The following is an 11,761-nucleotide window of genomic DNA, read 5'->3' as shown; positions in this document are numbered from 1 at the left end:
GCAGACGATGATTGTAACCGTTTCAGAGAGAAGAGTGGCCTAAGTGACGATCTGGCTTTAAGTCGATTCGATAACAAATGACGAAAACTTTCTGATTTCTCAGGTTTTTACTACATATGAACACTTTTCACATTCTCCCATGCAACGCGGCTGCTAGTCCTCCTTTCATGCAAAATCCTAAGGTCCTACCTCATATCAAAGGCACCAAAGAAGGGTAAAAAGTCTATACTCGATAACTAAAGCTTGAATTGTACTGTTTCTTACTGGCTATTACATGAACTTAGAAGCCTCATCTGTGTTCTACTATGGTGCTTTTTGTGTCATCGCATACCGCAGCACGCGACATTGCTTTGCAGACGATAAATGTAACCGTTTAAGAGAGAAGAGCGGCCCTCGTGACGATATGGCTTTAAGTCGATTTGATAATAAATGACGAAAACGGACGGATTTCTCAGGTTTTTACTACATGTGAACACTTTTCACACTCTCCCTTGCAACGCGGCTGCTAGTTCTTCTTTCATGGAAAATCGTAAGGTCCTAGTTCATTTCCAAGGCACCAAAGAAAAGTAAAAAGTCAATAATCGATAACTAAAACTTGAACTTTACTGCTTCTTACTGTCTATTACATCATCTTAGAAGCTTCTTATGTGTTCTACTACGGCGCTTTTGTAATCTCCGCATACCGCAGCACGCGACATTGCATTGCAGACGATAAATGTATCCGTTTAAGAGAGAAGAGCGGCCCCTGTATCGATTTGGCTTTAAGTCGATTCGATAACAATTGACGAAAACGTAGAGATTTCTCAGGTTTTTACTACATGTGAACATTTTTCAAATTCTCCCTTGCAACGCGGCTACTAGTTCTTCTTTCATGCAAAATCGTAAGGTCCTAGCTCATGTCCAAGGCACCAAAGAAGGGTAAAAAGTCAATAAACGATAACTAAAATTTGAATTGTACTGCATCTTACTGCCTATTACATCAACTTAGAAGCTTCTCCGGTGTTCTACTATGGTGCATTTAGCGTCTCCGCATACCGCAGCACGCGACATAGCTTTGCAGACGATAAATGTAACCGTTTCAGAGAGGAATGCGGCAAAGGTGAGGATCTGGCTTTAAGTCGATTCGACAACAAATGACGAAAACGGAAGTGATTTTCAGGTTTTTACTACATATGAGCACTTTTGACATTCTCCCATGAAACGCGGCTGCTATTCCATCTGTCATGCAAAATCTTAAGGTCCTAGCTCATGACCAAGGCACCAAAGAAGGGTAAAAAGTCAGTAATCGATAACTAAAACTTGAATTGTACTACTACTTACTGGCTATTACATCAACTTAGAAGCTTCATCTGTTTTCTACTATGGTGCTTTTAGTATGTACGCATACCGCAGCACGCGACATAGCTTTGCAGACGATAAATGTAACCGTTTCAGAAAGAATAGCGGCCAATATGACGATCTTACTTTAAATCGATTCGATAACAAATGACGAAAACGGACGGATTTCTCAGGTTTTTACTACTTATGAACACTTTCCACCCTCTCCCGTGCAACGTGGCTGCTAGTCCTCCTTTCATGCAAAATCTTAAGGCCCTAGCTCATGTCCAAGGCACCAAAGAAGGGTAAAAAGTCAATAATCGATAACTAAAACTTGAATTGTACTACATCTTACTGGCTATTACATTAACTTAGCCGCTTCATCTGTGTTCTACTATGGTGCTTTTAGTATCACCACATACCGCAGCATGCGACATAGCTTTGCAGACGATAAATGTAACCGTTTCAGATAGGAATGCGGCAAAGATGAGGATCTGGCTTTAAGTCGATTCGACAACAAATGACGAAAACGGAAGGGATTTTTAGGTTTTTACCACATATGAACACTTTTGACATTCTCCCATGAAACCTGGCTGCTAGTCCTTCGATAAAAGTAACCTTTTAAGAGAGAAGAGCGGCCCCTGTGACGATCTGGCTTTATGTCGATTTGATAATAAATGACGAAAACGGACTGATTTCTCAGGGTTTTAGGACATGTGAACGCTTTTCACATTCTCCCTTGCATCGCGGCTGCTTGTTCTTCTTTCATGCAAAATCGTAAGGTCATAGCTCATGTCCAAGGCACCAAAGAAAGGTAAAAAGTCAATAATCGATAACTAAAACTTGAATTGTACTGCTTCTAACTGTCTATTACAGCAACTTAGAATCTTATTCTGTGTTCTACTATGGCGCTTTTAGTATCTCCACATACCGCAGCATGCAACGTAGCTTTGCAGACGATAAATGTAACCGTTTCAGAGTGAAGAGTGGCCTATGTGACGATCTGGCTTTAAGTCAATTTGATAACAAATGACGGAAACGGACGGATTTCTCAGGTTTTTACTACATATGAACACTTTTCACATTCTCCCGTGCAACGCGGCTGCCAGTCATCCTTTCTTGCAAATTCTTAAGGCCCTAGCTCATGTCCAAGGCACCAAAGAAGGGTAAAAAGTCAATAATCGATAACTAAAACTTGAATTTTACTGCTTCTTACTGTCTATTACATCAACTTAGAATCTTCTTGTGTGTTCTACTATGGCGCTTTTAGTATCTCCGCATACCGCAGCACGCGACATAGCTTTGCAGACGATAAATGTAACCGTTTCAGATAGGAATGCGGCAAAGATGAGGATCTGGCTTTAAGTCGATTCGACAACAAATGACTAAAACGGAAGGGATTTTTAGGTTTTTACCACATATGAACACTTTTGACATTCTCCCATGAAACCTGGCTGCTAGTCCTTCTCTCATGCAAAATCCTAAGGTCCTAGCTAATGACCAAGGCACCAAAGAAGGGTAAAAAGTCAGTAATCCATAACTAAAACTTGAATTGTACTACTACTTACTGGCTATTACATTAACTTAGAAGCTTCATCTGTTTTCTACTATGGTGCTTTTAGTATCTAGGCATACCGCAGCACGCGACATAGCTTTGCAGACGATAAATGTAACCGTTTCAGAAAGGATAGCGGCCAATATGACGATCTTACTTTTAATCGATTCGATAACAAATGACGAAAACGGACGGATTTCTCACGTTTTTACTTCTTATGAACACTTTTCACACTCTCCCGTGCAACGCGGCAGCTAGTCCTCCTTTCATGCAAAATCTTAATGTCCTCGCTCATGTCCAAGGCACCATGAAGAATCAACGTCAATAATCGATAGCTAAAACTTGAATTGTACTACTTCTTACTGCCTATTACATTATCTTACTTGTAGAAGCTTCATCTGTGTTCTACTATGATGCTTTTAGTATCTCCACATACCGCAGCATGCGAAATAGCTTTGTAGACGATAAATGTAACCGTTTCAGAGAGATGAGTGGCCTAAGTGACGATCTGGCTTTAAGTCGATTTGATAACAAATGTCGGAAACGGACCGATTTCTCAGGTTTTTACTACATATGAACACTTTTCACATTCTCCCGTGCAACGCGGCTGCCAGTCATCCTTTCATGAAAATTCTTAAGGCCCTAGCTCATGTCCAAGGCACCAAAGAAGGGCAAAAAGTCAATAATCGATGACTAAAACTTGAATTGTACTAATTCTTGCTGCCTATTACATCAACTTAGAAGCTTCTTCTGTGTTCTACTATAGTGCTTTTAGTGTGACCGCATACCGCAGCACGCGACATAGCTTTGCAGACGATAAATGTAACCGTTTCAGAGAGAAGAGCGACTATTGTGGAAGTCTGGCTTTAAGTCGATCGATAACAAATGACGAAAACTTTCTGATTTCTCAGGTTTTTACTACATGTGAACACTTTTCACATTCTCCCTTGCAACGCGGCTACTAGTTCTTCTTTCATGCAAAATCGTAAGGTCCTAGCTCAAGTCCAAGGCAACAAAGAAAGGTAAAAAGTGAATAAATGATAACTAAAACTTGAATTGTACTGCTTCTTACTGTCTATTACATCAACTTAGAAGCTTCTACTGTGTTCTACTATGGAGCTTTTAGTATCTCCGCATAACGCAGCACGCGACATAGCTTTGCAGACGATAAATGTACCCGTTTCAGAGAGAAGAGTGACTATTGTGGAAGTCTGGCTTGTAGTCGATCGATAATAAATGACGAAAACTTTCTGATTTCTCAGGTATTTACTACATATGAACACTTTTCACATTCTCCCATATAACGCGGCTGCTAGTCCTCCTTTCATGCAAAATCCTAAGGTCGTACCTCATGTCCAAGGCACCAAAGAATGGTAAAAAGTCAATACTCGATAACTAAAGCTTGAATTGTACTGTATCTTACTGGCTATTACGTGAACTTAGAAGCTTCTTCTTTGTTCTACTATGGTGCTTTTTGTGTCTTCGCATACCGCAGCACGCAACATAGCTTTGCAGACGATAAATGTAACCGTTTCAGAGAGAAGAGCGGCCCCCGTGACGATCTAGCTTTAAGTCGATTTCATAACAAATGACGGAAACGGACGGATTTTTCATGTTTTTACCAAATATGAACACCTTTAACATTCTCCCGTGCAACGCGGCTGCTAGTTCTTTTTTCATGCAAAATCGTAAGGTCATAGTTCATGTCCAAGGCACCAAAGAATGGTAAAAAGTCAATAATCGATAACTAAAACTTGAATTTTACTGCTTGTCACTGTCTATTACATTAACTTAGAAGTTTCTTCTGTGTTCTACTATGGCGCTTTTAGTATCTCCACATACCGCAGCACGCGACATAGCTTTCCAGACGATAAATGTAACCGTTTCAGAGAGAAGAGCGACTACTGTGGAAGTCTGGCTTGAAGTCGATTCGATAATAAATGACGAAAACTTTCTGATTTCTCAGGTATTTACTACATATGAACACTTTTCACATTCTCCCATACAACGCGGCTGCTAGTCCTCCTTTCATGCAAAATCGTAAGGTCCTACCTCATGTCCAAGGCACCAAAGAAGGGTAAAAAGTCTATACACGATAACTAAAGCTTGAATTGTACGGTATCTTACTGGCTATTACATGAACTTAGAAGCTTCTTCTTTGTTCTACTATGATGCTTTTTGTGTCTTCGCATACCGCAGCACGCGACATTGCTTTGTAGACGATAAATGTAACAGTTTCAGAGAGAAGAGTGGCCTATGTGACGATCAGGCTTTAAGTCGATTTGATAACAAATGACGGAAACGGACGGATTTCTCAGGTTTTTACTACATGTGAACACTTTTCACACTCTCCCTTGCAACGCGGCTGCTAGTTCATCTTTCATGCAAAATCGTAAGGTCCTAGCTCATGTCCAAGGCACCAAGGAAGGGTAAAAAGTCAATAAACGGTAAGTAAAACTTGAATTGTACTGCTTCTTACTGCCTATTACATCAACTTAGAAGCTTCTTCGGTGTTCTACTATGGTGCATCTAGCCTCTCCGCATACCGCACCACGCGACATAACTTTGCAGACGATAAATGTAACCGTTTCAGAGAGAAGAGCGACTATTGTGGAAGTCTGGCTCGAAGTCGATTCGATAACAAATGACGAAAACTTTCTGATTTCTGAGGTTCTTACTACATGTGAAAACTTTTCACATTCTCCCGTGCAACGCGGCTGCCAGTCATCCTTCTTAAGGAATTAGCTCATGTCCAAGGCACCAAAGAAGGGCAAAAAGTCAATAATGAATAACTAAAACTTGAATTGTACTACTTATTGCTGGCTACTACATCAACTTAGAAGCTTCGTCTGTGTTCTACTATGGTGATTTTTGTGACTCCGCATACCGCAGCACGCGACATTGCTTTGCAGACGATAAATGTATCCGTTTAAGAGAGACGAGCGGCCCCTGTGTCGATCTGGCTTTCAGTCGATTCGATAACAAATGACGAAAACGTAGAGATTTCTCAGGTTTTTACTACATGCGAACACTTTTCACATTCTCCCTTGCAACGCGGCTGCTAGTTTTTTTTTCATGAAATCGTAAGGTCCTAGCTCATGTCCAAGGCACCAAAGAAGGGTGAAAAGTCAATAATCGATAACTAAAACTTGAATTGTACTACTTCTTACTGGCTATTACATCAACTTAGAAGCTTCATCTGTGTTCTACTATGGTGCTTTTAGTGTCTCCGCATACCGCTGCACGCGACATAGCTTTGCAGACGATAAGTACAAACGATTCAGAGAGAAGATCGGCCAATGTGACGATGTGGCTTTAAGTCGATTCAATAACAAATGACGAACAGGGACGGATATCTCAGGTTTTTAGTACATATGAACACTTTTCACATTCTCCCGTGCAACGCGGCTGCTAGTCCTACTTTCATGAAAAATCTTAAGTTCCTACCTCATGTCAAAGGCACCAAAGAAGGGTAAAAAGTCAATAATCGATACCTAAAACTTGAATTGTACTATTTCTTACTGGCTATTACATCAACTTAGAAGCTTCATCTGTGTTCTACTATGGTGCTTTTAGTGTCTCCGCATACCGCTGCACGCGACATAGCTTTCAGACAATAAACGTAACCGTTGCAGACAGAAGAGCGGCCAATGTGGCGATCAGGCTTTAAGTCGATTCGATAACAAATGACGAAAACGTACGGATTTCTCAGGTTTTTACTACATATAAACACTTTTCAAATTCTCCCATGCAACGCGGCTGCTAGTCCTCCTTCCGTGCAAAATCTTATGTTCCTAGCTGATGTCCAAGGCACCAATGAAGGGTAAAAAATCAATAATCGATACCTAAAACTTTAATTATACTACTTCTTACTGGCAATTACATCAACTTAGAAGCTTCATCTGTGTTCAACTATGGTGCTTTTATTGTCTCCGCATACCGCAGCACGTGACATTGCTTTGCAAGCGATAAGTACAACTGTTTCAGAGAGGAGGGCGGCCAATGTGACGATCTGGCGTTAAGTCGATTCGATAACAAATGACGAAAACGGACGGATTTAACAGTTTTTTCCTACATATGAACACTTTTCACATTCTCCCATGCAACGCGGCTGCTAGTCCTAATTTCATGCAAAATCATAAGACCCTAACTCATGTCCAAGGCACCAAAGCAGGGTAAAAAGTCAATAATCGATACCTAAAACTTGAATTGTACTACTTCTTACTAGCTATTACATCAAGTTAGGAGCTTCATCTGTGTTCTACTATGGTGCTTTTTGTGTCTCCGAATACCGCAGCACGCGACGTAGCTTTGCAGACGATAAATGTAACCGTTTCAGACAGAAGAGCGGCGAATGTGACGATCTGGCATTAAGTCGATTCGATAACATATGACGAAAACGGACGGATTTCTCATGTTTTTACTACATATGAACACTTTTCACATTCTCCCGTGCTACGTGACTGCTAGTCCTCCTTTCATGCAAAATCTTAAGTTCTTAGCTCATGTCCAAGGTACCAAAGAAGGGTAAAAAATCAATAATCGCTACCTAAAACTTGAATTGTACTACTTCTTACTGGCTATTACATCAACTTAGAAGCATCATCTGTGTTCTACTATGGTGCTTTTAGTGTCTCCGCATACCGCAGCACGCGACATAGCTTTGCAGACGATAAGTACAACCGTTTCAGAGAGAAGAGCGGCCTATGTGACGATCTGGCTTTAAGTCGATTCGATAACAAATGACGAACACGGACGGATTTCTCAGGTTTTTACTACATATGAAAACTTTTCACATTCTACCGTGCAACACGGCTGCTAGTCCTCCTTCCATTCAAAATCTTAAGTTCCTAGCTCATGTCCAAGGCACCAAAGAAGGGTAAAAAATCAATAATCGATACCTAAATCATGAAATGTACTACGTCTTACTGGCTGTTAACTTAGAAGCTTCATCTGTGTTCCACTATGGTGCTTTTAGTGTCTCCGCTTATCGCAGCACGCGACGTAGCTTTGCAGTCAATAAACATAAAAGTTTGAGACAGAAGAGCTGCCAATGTACGATCTGGCTTTAAGTCGATTCGATAACAAATGACGAACACGGACGGATTTCTCAGGTTTTTACTACATATGAAAACTTTTCACATTCTCCCGTGCAACGCGGCTGCTAGTCCTCCTTTCATGAAAGATCTTAAGTTCTTAGCTCATGTCCAAGCCACCAAAGAAGGGTAAAAATTCAATAATCGATACCTAAATCTTGAATTCTACTACATCTTACTGGCTATTACATCAACTTAGAAGCTTCATCTGTGTTCTACTATGGTGCTTTTAGTGTCTCCGCATACCGCAGCACGCGACATAGCTTTGCAGACGATAAACGTAACCGTTTCAGACAGATGAGCGGCCAATGGGACGATCTGGCTTTAAGTCGATTCGATAACAAATGACGAAAACGGACGGATTTCTCAGGTTTATACTACATATGAACACTTGTCACATTCTCCCGTGCAACTCGGCTGCTAGTCCTCCTTTCATGCAATAGCTTAAGTTCCTAGCTCATGTCCAAGGCAGCAAAGAAGGGTAAAAAGTCAATAATCGACACCTAAAACTTGAATTGTACTACTTCGTACTGGCTATTACATCAACTTAGAAGCTTCATCTTTGTTCTTCTATGGTACTTTTAGTGTCTCTGCATACCGCCGCACACGACATAGCTTTGCAGACGATAAGTACAACCGTTTCAGAGAGAAGAGCGGCCAATGTCACGATCGGGCTTTAATTCGATTCGATAACAAATGACGATAACGGACGGATTTCTCAGGTTCTTACTACATATGAACACTTTTCACATTCTCCCGTGCAACGCGACTGCTAGTCCTCCTTTCATGAAAAATCTTAAGTTCTTAGCTCATGTTCAAGGCACCAAAGAAGGGTAAAAAGTCAATATTCGATACCTAAAACTTGAATTCTACTATTTCCTACTGGCTATTACATCAACTTAGAAGCTCATCTGTGTTCTACTATGGTGCGTTTAGTGTCTCCGCATACCGCAGCACGCGACATAGCTTTGCAGACAATAAACGTAACCGTTTCAGACAGAATAGCGGCCAATGTGACGATCTGTCTTTAAGTCGATTCGATAACAAATGACGAAAACTGACGGATTTCTCAGGTTTTTACTACATATGAACACTTTTCACATTGTCCCGTGCAACGTGACTGCTAGTCCTCCTTTCATGCAAAATCTCAAGTTCTTAGCTCATGTCCATGGTACCAAAGAAGGGTAAAAAGTCAATAATCGATACCTAAAACTTGAAGTGTACTACTTCTTACTGCCTATTACATCAACTTAGAACCTTCTTCTGTGTTCTACTATGGTGCTTTTAGTGTCTCCGCATACCGCAGCACGCGACATAGCTTTGCAGACGATAAGTACAACCGTTTCAGAGAGAAGAGCGGCCAATGTGACGGTCTGTCTTTAAGTCGATTCGATAACAAATGACAAAAAGGGACGGATTTCTCAGGTTTTTACTACATATAAACACTTTAAACATTCTCCCTTGCAACGTGGCTACTAGCCCTCCTTTCATGCAAAATCTTAAGTTACTAGCTCATGTCCAAGTCACCAAAGAAGGGTAAAAAGTCAATAATCGATACCTAAAACTTGAATTCTACTATTTCCTACTGGCTATTACATCAACTTAGAAGCTCATCTGTGTTCTACTATGGTGCTTTTAGTGTCTCCGCATACCGCAGCACGCGACTTAGCTTTGCAGACGATAAACGTAACCGTTTCAGACAGATGAGCGGCCAATGTGAAAATCTGGGTTTAAGTCGATTCGATAACAAATGACGAATACGGACGGATTTCTCAGGTTTTTACTACATATGAACACTTTTCACATTCTCCCGTGCAACTCGGCTCCTAGTCCTCCTTTCAGGCAGGATCTTAAGGTCCTAGCTCATGTCCAAGGCACCAAAGCCAGCTAAAAAGTCAATAATTGATATCTAGAACTTGAATGTACTACTTCTTACTGGCTATTACATCAACTTAGAACCTTCATCTGTGTTCTACTATGGTGCTTTTAGTGTCTCCGCATACCGCAGCACGTGACATAGCTTTGCAGACGATATCGGAGCGTGGAATGTCAGATCCCTTAATCGGGCAGGTAGGTTAGAAAATTTAAAAAGGGAAATGGATAGGTTAAAGTTAGATATAGGGGGAATTAGTGAAGTTCGGTGGCAGGAGGAACAAGACTTCTGGTCAGGTGACTACAGGGTTATAAACACAAAATCAAATAGGGGTAATGCAGGAGTAGGTTTAATAATGAATAGGAAAATAGGAATGCGGGTAAGCTACTACAAACAGTATAGCGAACGCATTATTGTGGCCAAGATAGATACGAAGCCCACACCTACTACAGTAGTACAAGTTTATATGCCAACTAGCTCTGCAGATGATGAAGAAATTGAAGAAATGTACGATGAAATAAAAGAAATTATTCAGATAGTGAAGGGAGACGAAAATTTAATAGTAATGGGTGACTGGAATTCGAGTGTAGGAAAAGGGAGAGAAGGAAACATAGTAGGTGAATATGGATTGGGTCTAAGAAATGAAAGCGGAAGCCGCCTAGTAGAATTTTGCACAGAGCACAACTTAATCATAGCTAACACTTGGTTTAAGAATCATGAAAGAAGGTTGTATACGTGGAAGAATCCTGGAGATACTAAAAGGTATCAGATATATTATATAATGGTAAGACAGAGATTTAGGAACCAGGTCTTAAGTTGTAAGACATTTCCAGGGGCAGATGTGGACTCTGGCCACAATCTATTGGTTATGACCTGTAGATTAAAACTGAAGAAACTGCAAAAATGTGGGAAATTAAGGAGATGGGACCTTGATAAACTGAAAGAACCAGAGGTTGTACAGAGTTTCAGGGAGAGCATAAGGGAACAATTGACAGGAATAGGGGAAAGAAATACAGTAGAAGAAGAATGGGTAGCTCTGAGTTATGAAGTAGTGAAGGCAGCAGAGTATAAAGTAGGTAAAAAGACGAGGGCTGCTAGTAATCCTTGGGTAACAGAAGAAATATTGAATTTAATTGATGAAAGGAGAAAATATAAAAATGCAGTAAATGAAGCAGGCAAAAAGGAATACAAACGTCTCAAAAATGAGATCGACAGGAAGTGCAAAATGGCTAAACAGGGATGGCTAGAGGACAAATGTAAGGATGTAGAAGCTTATCTCACTAGGGGTAAGATAGATACTGCCTACAGGAAAATTAAAGAGACCTTTGGAGAGAAGAGAACCAAGTGTATGAATATCAAGAGTGCAGATGGCAGCCCAGTTCTAAGCAAAGAAGGGAAGGCAGAAAGGTGGAAGGAGTATATAGAAGGTTTATACAAGGGCGATGTACTTGAGGACAATATTATGGAAATAGAAGAGGATGTAGATGAAGACGAAATGGGAGATACGATACTGCGTGAAGAGTTTGACAGAGCACTGAAAGACCTGAGTCGAAACAAGGCCCCCGGAGTAGACAACATTCCATTAGAACTACTGACGGCCTTGGGAGAGCCAGTCATGACAAAACTCTACCAGCTGGTGAGCAAGATGTATGAGACAGGCGAAATACCCTCAGACTTCAAGAAGAATATAATAATTCCAATCTCAAAGAAAGCAGGTGCTGACAGATGTGAAAATTACCGAACTATCAGTTTAATAAGCCACGGCTGCAAAATACTAACGCGAATTCTTTACAGACGAATGGAAAAACTGGTAGATGCAGACCTCGGGGAGGATCAGTTTGGATTCCGTCGAAATGTTGGAACACGTGAGGCAATACTGACCTTACGACTTATCTTAGAAGAAAGATTAAGAAAAGGCAA

Source organism: Schistocerca gregaria, unplaced genomic scaffold (assembly GCF_023897955.1).
Source record: "Schistocerca gregaria isolate iqSchGreg1 unplaced genomic scaffold, iqSchGreg1.2 ptg000437l, whole genome shotgun sequence".
Lineage (NCBI taxonomy): Eukaryota > Metazoa > Arthropoda > Insecta > Orthoptera > Acrididae > Schistocerca > Schistocerca gregaria.
Note: the sequence above shows the minus strand (reverse complement) of the source record.